Consider the following 16,853-nt stretch of genomic DNA (forward strand, 5'->3'; position numbering starts at 1 on the left):
AGAAGGGTAAAATATTTCTCCCAGTCTGAAGTGTCCATAGATGCTGCTCTACAGAGCATATTGCTGGTTGGAAGCAAGTGGAAATATGCTCTTGTGGGCAAAAGTGTGTGTGTGTGTGTGTGTGGGGGGGGGGGGGGTCACACCACATGTGGAGTGGAGAGAGGCATAACTTTGACAATGTTATAAAATGTGTGGCAATACCAAAATAGAGAATAAATGAATGAGGTATTGAACGAAATTTTGGTTGGATTGTCCTGGTTTCATTGTATCCCACATAGAAAACAGGCAAAGTGAAGAACCTGCAGTTTTGAACTGCATGGAGCACTTCGTCGCCAACCGAGTAGCAAACCAACGCCCCGTACAGAGTCAGCCATCTTAATCTGTCCCGTCAGAGGCTAAACATGGCCCTTCCCTGCCTCCTCCTGGGTCCTCAACCCTGGGAATGCAGCTCACAAGATGAGGGGCCAAAAGACAAAGCTACTGCTGAGAGGTAGAAATGAGGAAAGTAAATAACGCAGAGAGGAGCATAGGGTTGGATTAAGGAAGAAGAGGGGAGACGTTCTCATTCCGGCAGACTTATAAATACAACTGTCCCCCTGCTTTACTGAAAGCCTCAGGGGTACAAGGCTAGGCCTTCACTGAATGTGGAGATATAAATCTGAGAGTCATGCTTTGGGGTTGAACACAATGGCACCTCCCCTCCCTTCACTGGCTCAGCTCAGCCTGTGGCATTCTTGGCCATGCTCAGAAACCCAAGGAAGGAGGGAGGAGTCTCAACAGCATAACTAGAAAAATCGGGGGAGCATCCTTCTAAAACAAATACAAAGTCGATCTTAATGAATAAAGAAATTAATGGAGTCTTTCATCTGGGCTCCGAAAGTAACCGAAACAAGATGGGCATTATACGAGTCAGTTAATTCTCCCTCTCGCTGGCTTCAGGCGCCTGGCCTCTTGAATCTACCATGGTTGAGCAGTTCTCTTTGTGTGCCTGCATGTGTGTGCAGTCACCTCTACAGCTGGGGCCCCTGTGTATGCACAGCACAAAGAAAAGGGAAGACGGAAGAAGAGAAATACGTATGCGTTATTTAAGATGGTCAATTGGAAGAGGGGAAAAAAGTTCTGCAAGTGCGGGATTATTTCCATGTTTCCACTCAGATAGGGTGAGTGTAATACAGTGCTTTTCAATGCAAAACAAGTGGTGAGGCTAATGCCTTCCTGTGTAGGTCTTTATCTAACATCTGTTCAGAGCAGCCTTGACAAAGTCATTGCTGAGTAAGCATGCTACAACAACTAAAGGAACATTGTGACAACCTGTAACCTGCAAACCTCATGCCCTCCATTTCTACTCCACACTGTAACACTAGTCCTTTGCTTTTAAACAAAACCAGACCCTCGAGTTCCCACACGCCAGGCCCCCAGTGCACCTCATTAACAGGAAATCTCTGTTTATTTTCTCTACTTTTCAAACACTCTCTTCTTCCTCTGTTAACTCTGTTAGTGACCCACCTCCCTCCTCCCCCAGTCCAATGGTGACATCAGCAAGCAGGATCTATGACTTCCTTCAGGAGCTAGTAGCCAGAGGTAAGGAAGGAAAGAAAGATAGGCAACACAAATGCAGAGCAGCCGCTCAGTGTTAGCAAGGAATGTCAAGCAGTTCGCCTTGGCATAACAGGCTGCTGAGCGAACAGCTTAGTTAGCCAGCACCCCTGGGGGTAGGGGTGGGCCGGGGCATAGTCAATCAGTGCTGGTAGTCATGTGACATCGATGCAGAGGCTCAAAATGGCACAGAGGACGAGCTTTTGGGGGCGGGTACACGGGAAGAAGTGTTTTGCCTCGCTTGCCGCAAGGGGAGAGCGAGCACAACCAAAGAACAAAAGGCTGATTGTGGCATTTGGAGGCAGAGATGAGATCTGGGAGGACTAATCTTCCACTCTAACATGATAAGATTAGGGAGGGGGGAGCCCGCAAGAGTTGGCCGCTAGGATCACACATGCACTTGCAACAACACACAAATAAATGTAACACAAATATGATGGGAGCCGATTGGAGAGGATTTCCACCTCTTCTGTTGCTGTCTTCATTTTTCATCTCGCTCTCCTCAATTTACTTCCTCTTTTTGTGAGGCGGAGAGATATGCCTGCACACCAGCACACAATAGCCACTTCCAACTGGAAGACAGACACTCTGAAACTGCCTTTTATTGTGTGTGTGTGTGTGTGTGTGTATATATATGCGTGAAAATAAACCAGTGAGGAAGACGGGATCTGCTGTGCTCATGCAATCTTTAACATCTCGATGACTGACAAAGGAGAGGGGGGTTAGAAAGAAATGCCAGCTTGCACACACACACGCACGCACGCACGCACACACACACACACACACACACACACACACCACACCACACACACACACACACAACACACACACCACACACACACACACACACACAACACACACACACACACAACACACACACACACACACACACACACACACATAGCAGGCTTTCAGGATAAGCATCTCTTTTCTTCTCCCAACCCTGCAGTAGACTCAAGCAGGCTGAAACTGTGTGTCAGTGGTAAAAGAAAGCACCTCTAAATCAGGCTGTCACAGACAGCAGCAGCAGCAGCAGCAGCAGGATTCCACTCCGCACACCCCCTACCCCACCCCCATCACTTTGTATGGGCTTCACAGCATGTACTCGGACTTTGGGACAAAGGAAGGACAACCTGGCCCTCGAGCATTCTCGTCTTCAGTACATTTAATAAACACTACACAAACGCAGATTACAATGTTTGGGTAAGGTAACTGTTCACAGTCTGCTTACCCACCGAGCAAATACTGCCTCTGTGTGTGTGAGAAGGACAGATGATGATGATGATGATGGGGAGGAGGAGGAAGAGGAGTGACGGGGGTTGAGGTGAATCCCAGCTGCGGTGGCGGTTCTGATGGAATCTTTGCTCTGAGCCTATACAGACGCCTTTCCCTCTGCATCCCTTTGGCTTGACCCGTTTGGATATCGAATAGGTGAAGTCTGCTTTGAACACACCGGGCCCATCTGTCAGCACAGCTCCACATTAGAAGAATGCTTCAAAGTGGGCAAATTTGCTCTCCCCTCTGCTGTATCTGTCTGTGTGTTTGTGTGCATGTGTTTTAGAGCGTCAGTGCTCATGTCAGCCTTACAGTCAGAAACAACTTTCAAAGAACAGGCATGTATACATCTGTTTTACACACATCCATTTATAGTTATTCTATCTAAAACAGAGATTTCGGTGGAAATTGCTGCATTCTCTTTTCTTCACAGCATAAAGTATTATAACAATCCCTTGACGCTATGCCGCCTCGAGGCTGTCAGCAGCAAAGGAATGAAATCAACCGGTAATCTGATTGGACACTTAATCCTCCTTTCTGCCAAATGGCACTGTTCTGTTCAGTTTGGTATGGGAGACCTTTTTGTTTTGAGTACGCCTTCCTGATCCTCCAATCCAAACTGCACCAGAGTAAACAAAACTTTGAAGTTGAGTAAATGCTCTGATCTATCTAAGATGCCACATCATAAACATTCTTGTTTTCTTCCATTTCAAGATTTTGGACTTGGCTTGTCAATCCTACGGATATTTAGCATTGCTCCATAACGTTCGAGTAAATGCGTTACTATTTGCAAATGATTTCAGGACTCTAAAAAATAGACTTTGTAGTTTCTAAATGAAGTTTTTTTTGGGGGAACACTGCCAACAACACACAAGAGAGCTATTAGTCTCACATGTATACGATATTGGAGGTCCGGCATGACTATGAATTCTGCTGGCACTAGTGTGGGCCAAAAAGGGGCCTTCCTGGTCAGCCTCACTCAACTTTTTAAGTGATTTCAAGTGTTTTTAAAAAGTCCCAGAGGGAAAGACCATAACCATGGCAGAAATAATAAGAAAACGAATGATGTTGACCATACTATCCGTCCCCCACAGAGCAGAGAGGTGAGAAGAGTGCACAGTAACCTTGAGTCTAACATAAATATTTGTCTTCGACAGCGTCAAAAACAAAAAATTAATGTTATTCAGGGCAAAATCAGAGGAGAAAAAAAAACACAGTCATGATGATGATCATCTTCAGAAGAGAGAGACAACGCACCAAGGAGTGATTTAGTTCACACACAAAGAAACAAGGCTATTGACTAGAATGCAGATCCAAGTGAGACTTCAAATGCGGGCTGTGTGAGGACAGATGGAGGCAGTTAGGGGAGCTCATATCTGCTGTTCAGATCATAATACTGACTTTATTTCTCAAGCCCAGTCGCTCAGCCAGACAGTTACAGCTTGCCAGAAAACATTGTCATTTCTGCCTACAGCCTTTCATTTAGAACCTTCAAAGGCTGCTAGCTTTGATACCTTTCTTTCTACATACACTGCAGGTGTGTGTAGCCTGGGATACCAGAGACTTGCCTGTTCTCAAGGCACAAGCACCCCCCCCCCCAACCAAACAGACACAAAAAATGTAGTGAAGAGAGGAATGCTGACATTTTAACAACAACACAGGTTGTGCCAATTGCCTCGACCTGTTTGGATCGCTGTGAGCTGTGATCCATTGTTTTACTTTTCCCTTATTAGCATAATAGCGTGGCCTGAAAAGCTAATGAGATGTCTCACTTGTACTGTACTATCTGGACAAATGAGGTGGGGGAGGGTACAGCGCTACGTCAGGAGGATAGGAATATCAGGCTTTGTGTATATGTGTGTGGATGTAATGGACACATGCCCAGCTGAGTGAGCCAAGCCTTGAGTGTGCGTGTGTGTATGTAGGCTCCTGGGGAGAGGATGGCAGAGAAAGACTGTGTGGAGTAATAGAAAACAGGAAATGAGAAAGTTTGCTGAAGCCAGCGCTAATTGACACCGCCCCAACACGATTCAGAATATGTGCGCACACAGATGCAGGAAACTTTGACATTCTAAACATGTATTGTGCATTTAAAGTGGGGGTAACATCCCTATAAACATTCTAAAAAAGATATTGTAATGAAAAATACATATAACAGAATTCACTTCAATGTCTATACGAAAAAAAAAAGTGAGCGGACAGCGCGTCATCCATGCACAAAGTTGTGCAATTGAGTGTCCCTCGACATCCAAGTGGTCGCCATATTAGTCGCATCCTCCGTCTTTGACGTCATCGCACTTCCGCCGTTGAAAACACGCAGTGCCTGCTTTTATGGAAGCCGAAGAACAGAGATATCCGGATTTTTCCAACGCCCCTCCTAACACAGAAACTCTTTTCAAAAAGGAATACACCACACAACCGAGTGAAGTTACTGGGGCAATATTACACTATTGTTTTGAGCCCTCAGGGCAATATTACACTACTGTTTCGAGCCATATTCAGGTGATATACCATCACGGCCAAACCGCATCCCATCCGATCCACTTCCGCGGCAGAAATGAGCCATCGCGGCTCATCACAGCCGGCCGGTGTAGCTTATGATAGAGCCGAATGGTGATGCTTTGTGTTCACAGTCGAGCCCGCGCGCTTCATGCTCACACTCGACTGAGTAAAGCATTCTCGGCTGGATTCTTCAAAGCCGCCCCCGTCGCAAAGCCCGATGCGCAGCCTTCGCGGAAGATGTGACCGCCGAACGCGGCGCCTCAGCCGGTGTGGCTGAGTTTCGCCCGCCGTGGTATATAAGGAGGGGGTGGGGCTGAGCTATGTTGCTTTTAGGGGTATGTTCAAAATCACTGCAGTACGCGATGAGCACTTTCGAGACGAGGCTCAGTGAGACATTGTTAGCTGGGCGACGCGCACATCGATATATCATACGCGGACCTTTTGTTACGTTATGAGAGAGACCGATTACGTGGTCCGCCCCAAACTTTAGTAGCTGTATACACACCTACCTGTTATTTGGAACCAACGAAGCTCTCGTCCTCTGCACCTGTGCAATCCATTTTTCACAACGAACAGGGTCTCTTTCAAACTTAGGAAGGGTAATTCCATTCTCCCGAGTGTTCAAGCAATGTCCAGCAATGCAATGAGCCCGCATTTTGGCTAACACGAAGGAACAACGAGCTACCTTCCCGGAGGTAAAACTAATAGAAACAAATGAGTCCACTAGGGGGCGCCTCTGTCTTGTACGTCACTTCCTGCTTCTTCTCGAAAACAAATCCCTCGAGAGGATTTTCATGGCGGGAGTTACAAAAAGCTGTATACGTCAAAATCATGTTTTGTGGTGAAAACACACATGGGACCATATTGGCTGTGGGTTTTTCATTAATAATATACCAAAAATCATCCGTTTGACGACACTTGACCTTTAAGTTTCACACTATAGTTGCTTGTTGCACCAACAAAGGTGCACATTAAATATGATTTGGTGAATACTGGCAGCACTGGTGCAGCAACCTTTTAGGGCGTTGGCATCACAGTTCTGAGGACCGAAGTTCAAATCCCGGCCCCCGTCTGTGTGGAGTTTACATATTCTCCCCATGCCTGTGTGGGATTTCTCCAGGCACTCAGGTTTCCTTCCACATCCCAAAAGCATGCATTAATTGGACAGTCTAAATTGCCCCAAGGTGTGATTGTGAGCGGGACTGGTATTTTGTTTCTATGTGCCCTGCGATTGGCTGACAACCAGTTCAGGGTGTACCACGCCTTCTGCACGACGATAGGTGGGATTGGCTCCAGCACTCCCATGACCCTCGTGAGGATAAGCGACTCAGAAGATGGATGGATTGTAAAGGCTGATAGGAAAAGTGCAAGAGCATTACAAAGACCAAAAAGGTATTGTCAACATTCTGCTGTGTGGGTCATAATGGATGCATATAAACGTGTGCTTTAATGTTTTCAGCTGGAATAGTCGTTTGACCAAATGTCCTTAATTGTTTATTTAGCAACATCTTTTTAATGTCTGGGCTATTCTCTGTGAATATTCAGAAATCTGTCAATGCCATGACAATTTTGTGTTACTAAGCTCCCCACAAGCCTTCAGCCATTGCACTATGTAGCTCAACCTTTCATTGCCAATGTTGCCTCAATTCCTTTGAGAAATGATTCATTATTCAGTTCCACACAGATAATTAATCTGGTGATCAATTATGACCATCCCTAGTCTGGTGGAAATCTGTGTGACTACTGAAAAGAAGTCAAAGTTTTCTTTGTGTGACCACATCAAGCTAATGTCAAAATTTGTCTTTCTTCTAGTATGTAGCCGCAGTAATTTCCGCATGTTTTCTGGTAGACAAGCATCCCTTCCAAAGATTTCTGTGTAGAAGCAAACACGCCCGGGAGAGTGGTGACGCATGGCTGCGAGTTGATGAAATGGGAGCGGAGGCATGCAAAAACCGATCTTCAACCCGAAACCGGACAGACAGCATTGCACGCTTCTTGGAACAGCTGAGCTTGTATTGTGTTATACAGATTCTGTAGTAGCTATCCATCTCACTGTCTCCCTCCCCATGTGTTTCTAAAGGTGACCTTGCCTATCAGTCAGTCTCTGGCGATGACATCAGTCTTTATCACTAATACGTCATGTACACTACGCAGAACTGAACCGTAGGTGATCAGTCATGCATACACGCTTTGTAAAATATGCAAATAACTGCAAGCAAATGACCAATCTGCATGTGTTAACATCAGCACGGATGCAGATTTTGGGAATATGTCCATGTGTGGACTCTGAAGTTATATCCTTCAGGCTGTGGCATACAAAAATCATACAGCTACTCACAGAAAATAAAATACTGTCAAGTAGTGTAAAAAAAACACAGGTACACACACATGCACACAGCACTGAGCAGTCTCCTGCTGCGCTGCAACAAGAGATTTATTGTAGACAACCCAGCTGCAATAACAAGGAGCGGGTCATGCTCAAAGGATGTGAAACACGAGTCTCAGTCTAGACAGCCCCCACCCCCCCACAAATAAAAAAACCTTGCCTTACTGTCACGTCATTACAGGATGTGACATAAAAAATATACAATGTGACGAGAATGGTGGTAAGATGATCACAATTCATATTTATTTTGAATTACAAAAGTCAAGTGTTAGTGTTCATTCAAATATTTCATGTATACTCAATGTGGAACTTATCTTTTATTAAAAAAAATACAATAAATACAATCCACTTCCTCCCTTTGTCCATAATATCCTCTCAATTGAATATAGCTCTTGAATGTAATTAGATTTTGATACATTTAAAAAGGGTGTTTTTTTTTTTTTTTGAAGACTGGTGATAAGAAAAATAAATCTGCTTGCTTTGACTTCTACAAAAGTGGCTCGTGACTTCATGACCGTGGGAATATGTTGGTCCCAAAGTGAGACCAGTTGAGAATCGTGTTGTAAATTAGCTTAGTTTCCTGTAGGGCTCAATGTAAGTAAGAGTGGGGAACACTTGAGGAAAAACATGCCTTTACAGAACAATGAATTGCATATTCCTGTCCAGAAACAGTGACAAAGAGGCTGAACAAAACACTCCAACCCAGATGAAACAAAAAATGTGTGTAAATCAAAAGACAAAATTGGAGCACCCACTTTGTTTGTTTCGTCAGGCATGGGAGGTAAAACACTTTACTGTCAGTGGAGGAATTACTTGGCTCAGCTCATTCTGTCAGGGAAGAGAGGATGGTTGTTTATCCACAGTGAGAAGGGTAAAAAAGATGGAAAGAAATGACGATAGGTCAGAGCAGTTGCTGTGATGGTGTTTTCTTTAGATCTGCCTTAAACAATGTCAGAAGGGCTGTGTGTTAAATAAATGGCTGAGCCAGTGTAATTAGCTGTGGAAGCATGATGAACAAGTGCCCCAAACACAAGGCAGTTATTATGAGGGGGGAAAAAAACAACAACAAAAAAACCGCATCACCCCACACACAATCCAATGATGTGTCCCACGTGCTCTGGAGGGGACTTCCTCACCACCGCAAAGGAAGCATCTGAGTTGTTCTTCGTCATATTGTTCCTCCCAGCTTTGAAAGGAAACACGGGTCATTGGATCATGCAGAAACCATTGCAAAGAATCCTCTAGAGCAACCAACAACAACCACACAGAATAAAGAAAGAACTGTAAGCTATGTCGTGCATGTGGACTGCAGTGGCTCTTTCCTATTTATGCAGAGCCACTTGCATCCACCTGCCCTCCTTGGCTGGTGGCCCATTAGGCAATTCTACATTAAATGGATGGTGGACGACTGGTTACCACATCTGGCTATCAGTTCTGAGGACAGGGGTTGAAGTCCCGGCCCTGCCTGTCTGGACTTTGCATGTTGTTCTCGTGCTTCCCACATCCCAAAAACATGCATTGTAGGTTGACTGAAGACTCTAAATTACCCGTAGGTGGGAATGTGAGTGTGAATGGTTGAGTGTTGTGTGTAAACCTAGCGAGTGGCTGGCGACCAGTTTAGGGTGTACCCCGCCTCTCGTCTGAGAGCTTGGATGGGCTCCAGCATACCTGTGACCCTAGTGAGGATATGTCATACAGAAAATGGATGGATGGATGCTTACAATAGTTTGGCTGTGAAGAAAGATTTTACTAACAGTCTGTGGAATCCAACAGGGCGGGGCTACTGACACCTTCCTGAATAGTGGCTATCATTTCCCTGGCAGCCCCATACATTATCATTGCCCATCCACACCCCCATGGCAGGGCGCGACCAACGAGGAAGCAGCAACCAAACAAACAATCATTAGATCCTCCCGCGGTGGCGGAATGGAGGAGAATGCTCAAAATGTGCCGCTTGAGCTGGTGATTGACACAAAGCCTCTTGCTTACAGACGCCACAGAGATTTGCATTCGTTTACCACAGCCCTCCATGTCCCCCTCTAGTCTCCTCATGCGTACCCCCAACTCTGCATGAAGTGGATATAACCCCATCCACTGTTATGATATTGATCAGCCTCCTCCCTCACACTACCCTTTCTCTCTCCTCTCTTCATAGCCCACTGAAATGATTCCACCTCTCCCTCTGAGGCTGCCAGCTAGGAGTGATTACACACAGAGCTCACACACACACACACCACACACACCACACACACACACACACACACACACACACGCACGCACGCAAACACACCTACCCGCACGCACACACACACACACACACCACACACACACACACACACACACACGACAATCTTTGGTGGGTGTATGTAGCTCTGCTTTACCCTGGAGGCTATGAAGATGAGTGGCTGTTGCAGCAGGCCTGTGAAAACACTGTTTCTTTTCATTCAAGGTAACCAGTGACTGCAAGCTTGCCATTACATATTACCATAATAAATATGGCCGTTATAGCCTGTTAACATAGAACATCAACATGCTGGCAGACAGCCATATGTGCTCTTGTGGTTTTTGTGAAGCTGATGCTTAAGATGGATGTGGTGAGACTTGACAGGTGGGCTTCAAACACCTTGTGATTCTGTGCAGAGCCATGCTGAGCAGCTCCACGCTCCTTATATGGGTCTGTAGTGCTCCACTAAACAACCAGCTCAAAGTAAGCGTCGATCTCTCTCCAGTCAAGGCAGTTATGTGGAGCAGCAAACGAGTTGATGCCAAAGGCATAAAGGCAAAAGATAGACAAAGGATTTTAACAGCCTGTGTAAACTGGGTACCATTGAGGGAGATTTGACATGCTTCAGTGACCTAATCTGGGCCAGCAGCCTATTGCATAGCTAAATAAACTACCCACCAGAAACAAGGGACAAACTAAAAAGGGGGAAAAAAAGTGCAGTGTGGTATGGGATACAGTCTGCAGGTTGGAAAACAGTGTTTTAATTCAACAATTACTGCATTCTAAGTCTCATTTCTATACCCCCCCCCAAAAAAAAAAAAAATCTCAATTGACAACTGCTCATAAAATATGATGTTGGTTGTGCAGTTGTAACTGATGAAGTAATCGTTACAGAGCAAGCAAGATCCCTTTTCTAACCTCCCTCCGGCACAGAAAAGAATGGACAGTAACATCTGATATGTAATATACAGTATACCCTCACCTCCGTTTGGCATTTAGATGGCATTTTAGCATGGCAGCAAACTGTGTGCACCTAATTATGGCCAGTTGCTGCTGTATCCTGAAAGGCATCCACAATGAAAGCACGACGATGATTTCCATTCTCTTTTGTATATCTCACACCTCTGCCGTTAGATTTAATCTTAAAGCCCGGGTGTCATCCCTATAAACATTCTAAAAGAGAAAAGAAATGATTGTCATGAAAAATACATGTAACATTAGTCACTTCAATGTCTATACGAAAAAATAAATGTGAGCGGAGAGCAGGTCATCCATGCGCAAAGTTGCAGAAGTGTCATTCTACGATATCCAAGTTGGATATCGTAGAGTGGTCGCCATATTGGCTGCGTCCTCCATCCGTGACGTCACCCGGACATTCGCAAATGAAAACACGCAGTGCAGCCTAACTATGGGAGACAAACGTGCCCCGTCTGACACAGAAGCTCTTTTCGAAAAGGAGAACACCACACAACCGAGTGAAGTTACCAGGGCAATATTACAATATTGTTTCGAGCCCTCGGGGCAATATTACACTATTGTTCCGAGCCATATTCAGATGATATGCGATCACGGCCAAACCTCATTCCCGTCCGATCCACTTACGCGGCGGAGATGAGCCATCGTAGCGACGCGCGGCCGTCGTTGAAGCAGTGACCGCCGAACACGGCGCCTCAGCCAGTGTGGCTGATAAGGAGGAGCTGGAGCCAAGCCATACTCCTTTTAGGGTTATGTTCAAAGTCGCGGCAGTACTTGTTGAACACCGTCAAGCCGGGGCGCATTACTGCCTACCTGTTATTTGGAACCCACGAAGCTCTCGTCCTCTGCACCCGTGCAATCCATTTTTCACAACGAACCGGGTCTCTTGCAAACTTATGAAGGTTAAATCCATTCTCCCGTGTGTTCTAGCAATGTCCACCAATGCAATGAGCCGGCATTTTGGCTAACACGAAGGAACAACGAGCTACCTTCCCGGAGGAAAAACCAATGGAATCAAACGAGTCCACGAGGGAGCGCCTCTGTCCTGTATGTCACTTCCTGTACATCACTTCCTGCTTCTTCTTGAAAACAAATCCCTCGAGAGGACTTTCATGGCGGGAGTTACAAAAAGCTGTATACGTCAAAATCACGTTTTGTGGTGAAAAAACACATGGGACCATATTGGCTGTGGGTTTTTCATTAATAATATACCAAAAATCATCCATTTCATGACATTTGACCTTTAAGGTAGGCTGGGGTAAGTGCTTGAGGTTAGAAATGTCCAAGCAAAAAGGATAGAGTGAGGTCAATGTGTGTGCTGAATCAATAGAGTTTGTCAATATTTTCCTCCTGTACCTTTCACTGTACAATTACCAATTTTGCTGCTTACAATGAAATGTCTTACAGCCACTCAAAGTGATTATTTTGTCTGATCTGCCAATAAAAATAGTACATCTCTAATTAAACTACAGTATCTGAAACACCAAATAATCTATAGAGGGTCGTATATCAAATAGACAATTGATCAGGTGATTCATATAACCCCAAATCCAATGAAGTTGGGATGTTGTATTAAATATAAATAAAAACACAGAAGACAATAATTTTCAAAGCATTTTCAACCTAAATACACTACAAAGACAAGATAATTAGTCTCCTCAGTTCCCAAACATTTTAATCTTTTTAAAATGTAACATAGCAGTAAACGTGACCCTGTCCCAGCTGTTTTGGAATGTGATGCAACCATAAAATTCAAAGTTAATGATTACTTGCTAAAAACAATAAAGCTGATCGGTTTGATCATTACATATTAAGTAGTGAATTAAATATAAGTTGAACATAATATGCAAATCATTGCAATCTGTTCTTACTTATGTTTAACATAAAGTCCCAAATTCATTGGAATTGCGGTTGTACTACAGAGACAAAAAAATCAAGTTTGACAGTCTGAAATCTATTTACAGTCACCTGCAGGCACCACACGGTTGCACAACCTAAACACATGGAAGTGTGTTTTGTAAATAAGCACACCCTTGTTACGAAATGCAAAACTAGACCATTTCAATCACTTGGCACATTCCTTTACGATCCACATGATACACTACGTAAATTCAATCAGTATTACCTGAAGTAGAGGGCTTTTAACCCTGCATGTTGGGCACCCACAAGTAAATGGTCCACTCCACTCACAATGCCTTGAAGCAAAAGATACATCAGAGGGAACAGACAGCGGAGGAGATAGATAAAGGGGACGTCGGGGGAAGTCATGTGGAATTAGGTCAAGAATGACAGAAGGTATGGAAAGTGCAAATGATGTCAAACTGTCAAAGTGTTATGTGCAAATGTGTAGTGTGGCTAACTCGATTAAGGCTAACTGTGTGTTCACAGTCAACCTCAGTGATAGCTTTTACAAAATCAGCAGTGGCAGCTATTTTTGACACTAAATGAATGCACCGGTACACAAATGGGAAGACAGATGTTGTTTTATAAAAACAAAGAGAATTGACAGCTGTTTAAAAGGCTTCTTAGAGTCATTATGACCATTTCATCAAAATTATTTAACAGTCGGCAAAATGCTACATTATTGCCTCCCTCTGCTCTGTACAAAAGTGTTAACTGCTTGCCGGAACAAAGGCCTCCCTGTTCACAAACAACACTGCCGAGCTGTTAAGTACATTCTTATAAACGAATGAACAAAGAGTGTGGTAAGAACAGAAATGAGTGCAGTTACAGAGGATTGTGCAGCTCGACCTTGTGATTCCAGAAAATGTTTTCTCTATCTTAAAGACTGTTTAGGTTGCTCCACAGCAACTATCAACTGGTACTTGTAGACCAGAAATGACTATGTTTAGTACAGAATGGGAATAGCAGGGGCACACTTGTGGAGAAACTGCGGTGAAGCACTGGAGATGTAGAAATTGTTAGTATGGGATTGGTTAGTTAGTAGAGATGTCTCATTCCATCTTTTTCACTTCCGAGCTGAAACTGTAGCCTTGGGTTTTTGTTTTGCTGCTACTGGTATTGGTGCAATCCAATTCCAGCAATAGTCATACATAATTTAAATATTGTGTAGTATGGCATGTGAGTGATAGTAGTCCGACACAGAACAAGTATGCAACAGTAATTATGAGGAAAACTGACCTATGTCTTATTAATCAATGGTTATATAAAGTAACTGCTGTGTACATCCTAACCACTGAAGGGCAGAGTGGTGCACAGGAGATATACGTAGTAACAAAGAAAACAAAACAATCAAATCCCGATTAAATAGTATTATAGAAAATGATGTACAAATAGTATTATAACTCACTTTTCCTAACAGTATGAAGAATATCTTCCGCAGTGTAATGTTGTATTATTATTATATATATATATATATATATATATATATATATATATATATATTATACAATGTTTGTGTACCAATATTTATTATTTTGAGCGACATACCGTAATTTGTCGAAAATAATGGGCAATTTTTTCCAAAAATATTTTCAAAAAGTTAATAGACCGCATTATATTTAGGTGTGGATGGGAAAAAAATTTAATCACATTGTATAGTCGTAAAAAAAAAAAAAAAGGTATACATGATATAAATTTCGATATCATATTCGATGTCTCATGTTACACAATTATATTTATTACGGCAATGTGCGCCACCAACCTGAACTCTGACCTCCAGAGGGAGGGGTTTTGCATTTAACGATCATTAGCGTAGCATATTTGTTGCTACTGTACAAAAAAATCAGAAACAACTCCCCGTGGGTTTTTTTTTTTAACTTAAATGAATAAAAAAAAAAAGTCAATAACAAGGGCTAGTTGTGCAGCCGCTTTTAAAAGAAATGTTTCACCACTCCGGCCGATGAGAAACCGGAAGCAAAACAACGTGAGCTGAAACTAAGTAGTACGATCATACGATCATTTTGAAAAAAGGGACAGCGCCCACAAATGGTTGCTTTTTTAAAAGTGCCCATTATGCTCATTTCTATGTAATTTGCTTTGGTATCGATCTTGACCTGTCGCTTCATCGCTATGAAGAGATGGTAAAGATTGCAGCCGAACAGGGGCAAGAGGCTACGCTGTTAGGACGGTGGACCTTCATCTCAAAGCGCTGACAATAATGAGGAATAAAGGGAACCAAGACTCTTAGGATTCAAAAACTGTTTCCTCACAAACGGCATGGATGGCGTAGAGGATAACAAGATGGGATCACCGTTCATGAATGCAGGAAGCACCAGAACTAGACTAGGTCATCAATGATGAGTTTGACAGTGTTGCACCAAAGGTAGCTACGATGGATATTTTTCATATTGGAGATGAGTCAGATGCTTCTTTTAAAGTCTTGGCCAAGGATGTGTAATGTAGTGATTAAATTGCACTATGCACAAACGTTTTATGCACAAATGTTTAATGCAATTTTTTTTTAAAGTTAAACAGTGTTAAATAGAGTATTTATTTAAGACTGTTATATGTGTTATCAACAGTATTAATAAAATGTTATGCCACCGTTGAGCATTTATTTTAGTTCGTTGAGGGATTCTGCTCTGACAATTGCAGGGACCAGGACAGCGTGTCCTGTGGCCTGTCCCAAGATTTATATTACCGTTGCAGCAGTCCACGCACAAAGATTATTATGATTATTATTATTGATTGTTGTACATACGATTTTTTTGAAAACCTATATAAGTACAAACAAAAGTTTCAAACCTAGCAAAATAGAAATCCAGATAATTGCTAATATTTTGAGCATATGGATAGCAGCAAATTGGTGGTGCGCAAAGTACATTGGTAGAAGGGTTTTCCTGATTTTTTAGGTCAACATTAGGGGTGCGAATTATACTTCAGAACGCATTGTACTCGAGAAATTACGATAAGTGCTGTGAGTTTGACTTTCAGTTGGTCGTCAATAGTGTTTTTCTTGCAGTTTTAGGTTTAATCTAGTGATTTTTGTGAATAAAAATGAAGACAATAAGTCTGTTATGTGTTTGAACAATAAATGAGTGTAATTATTTGGTTATGTCTATTAATTTTTACAGTGAACAACAACTGGACTGTCATAAAAAAAATTTTAAAGCAAGCAACAGTCTTACTCCTTACCACAATAGTAGGACCGTAGCAACCCGTTGGAGTCACTCACATTTGAAAAATGTACAGGTATGGTCAGTCATGCTCGCAGATATAGTTACGGGTGTTGTCCACCAGTCATGCTCGCAGATAAAGTTGCGGGTGTGATTAGGGATGGAGTCTCAAGACCTTAAAATAACTTACTGGATTAATATAACATAAATACATTTAAAAGAAAGTAAACAAATACATAACTAAACTGGAATACAAAAATTTCAAACTCAGAAATGTTAATTTCCAATTTTAACTGACATTAGTAGAACATATTTAGTGCAACATAATCAGTGTTAGTGGCAACAAGTTAGCAATACATTCCTGTTGGCAATCATGATGTAATGTTATCATCTAGCGTAATTTATGGCGGTGTCTATTGTCAATCCATTGATGAAAGCTAGCAGGTGATGATCTATATCTTCCGAAGGCATGTAGAGGGGAAAAGTTTTCAATTTCAAGATAATGCGTACCACGGAGAAAATGACCATTCGCATTTAGATATATGGACAGACTAGTCTAACATTAGAACTTAGATCAAGTCAAAGTAAATCACAATCTCATACTTATTATATAGTTGGATACTAAAACATTACCTGTGTTATATCCCAAAAATGTTTTCAGTGCAACTGAATTTCCTTTGACATGCCTCATGATGATGATGACTTTCAACGTAAATGCGCTTGCCGCACGTGAAGCTGTGAAAATGTGCTTTTGGCATAACTCAGGGCCATGGCTAGCCTTTTTTTTTTTCATCATTAGCCATTTTTTTTAACCCAA

The 16,853-nt window shown here is 42.8% G+C and overlaps 1 protein-coding gene and 1 long non-coding RNA gene across 6 annotated transcripts in view; both read right to left on the reverse strand.

Moving 5' to 3' along the window:
- Positions 1-16,853, reverse strand: part of rerea (arginine-glutamic acid dipeptide (RE) repeats a) — a 171,724-nt gene that overhangs the window by 40,866 nt on the left and 114,005 nt on the right. The window lies entirely within an intron of this gene.
- LOC133491000 (uncharacterized) lies at positions 7,895-11,650 on the reverse strand. Its single transcript, XR_009792328.1, has 3 exons — positions 11,586-11,650; positions 10,966-11,156; positions 7,895-8,945 (listed from the first exon to the last, which is right to left on the reverse strand). It is a non-coding gene; the product is annotated as an uncharacterized LOC133491000 (long non-coding RNA).

The sequence above is a fragment of the Syngnathoides biaculeatus genome, chromosome 2 (assembly GCF_019802595.1).
Source record: "Syngnathoides biaculeatus isolate LvHL_M chromosome 2, ASM1980259v1, whole genome shotgun sequence".
Taxonomy (NCBI): Eukaryota; Metazoa; Chordata; class Actinopteri; order Syngnathiformes; family Syngnathidae; genus Syngnathoides; species Syngnathoides biaculeatus.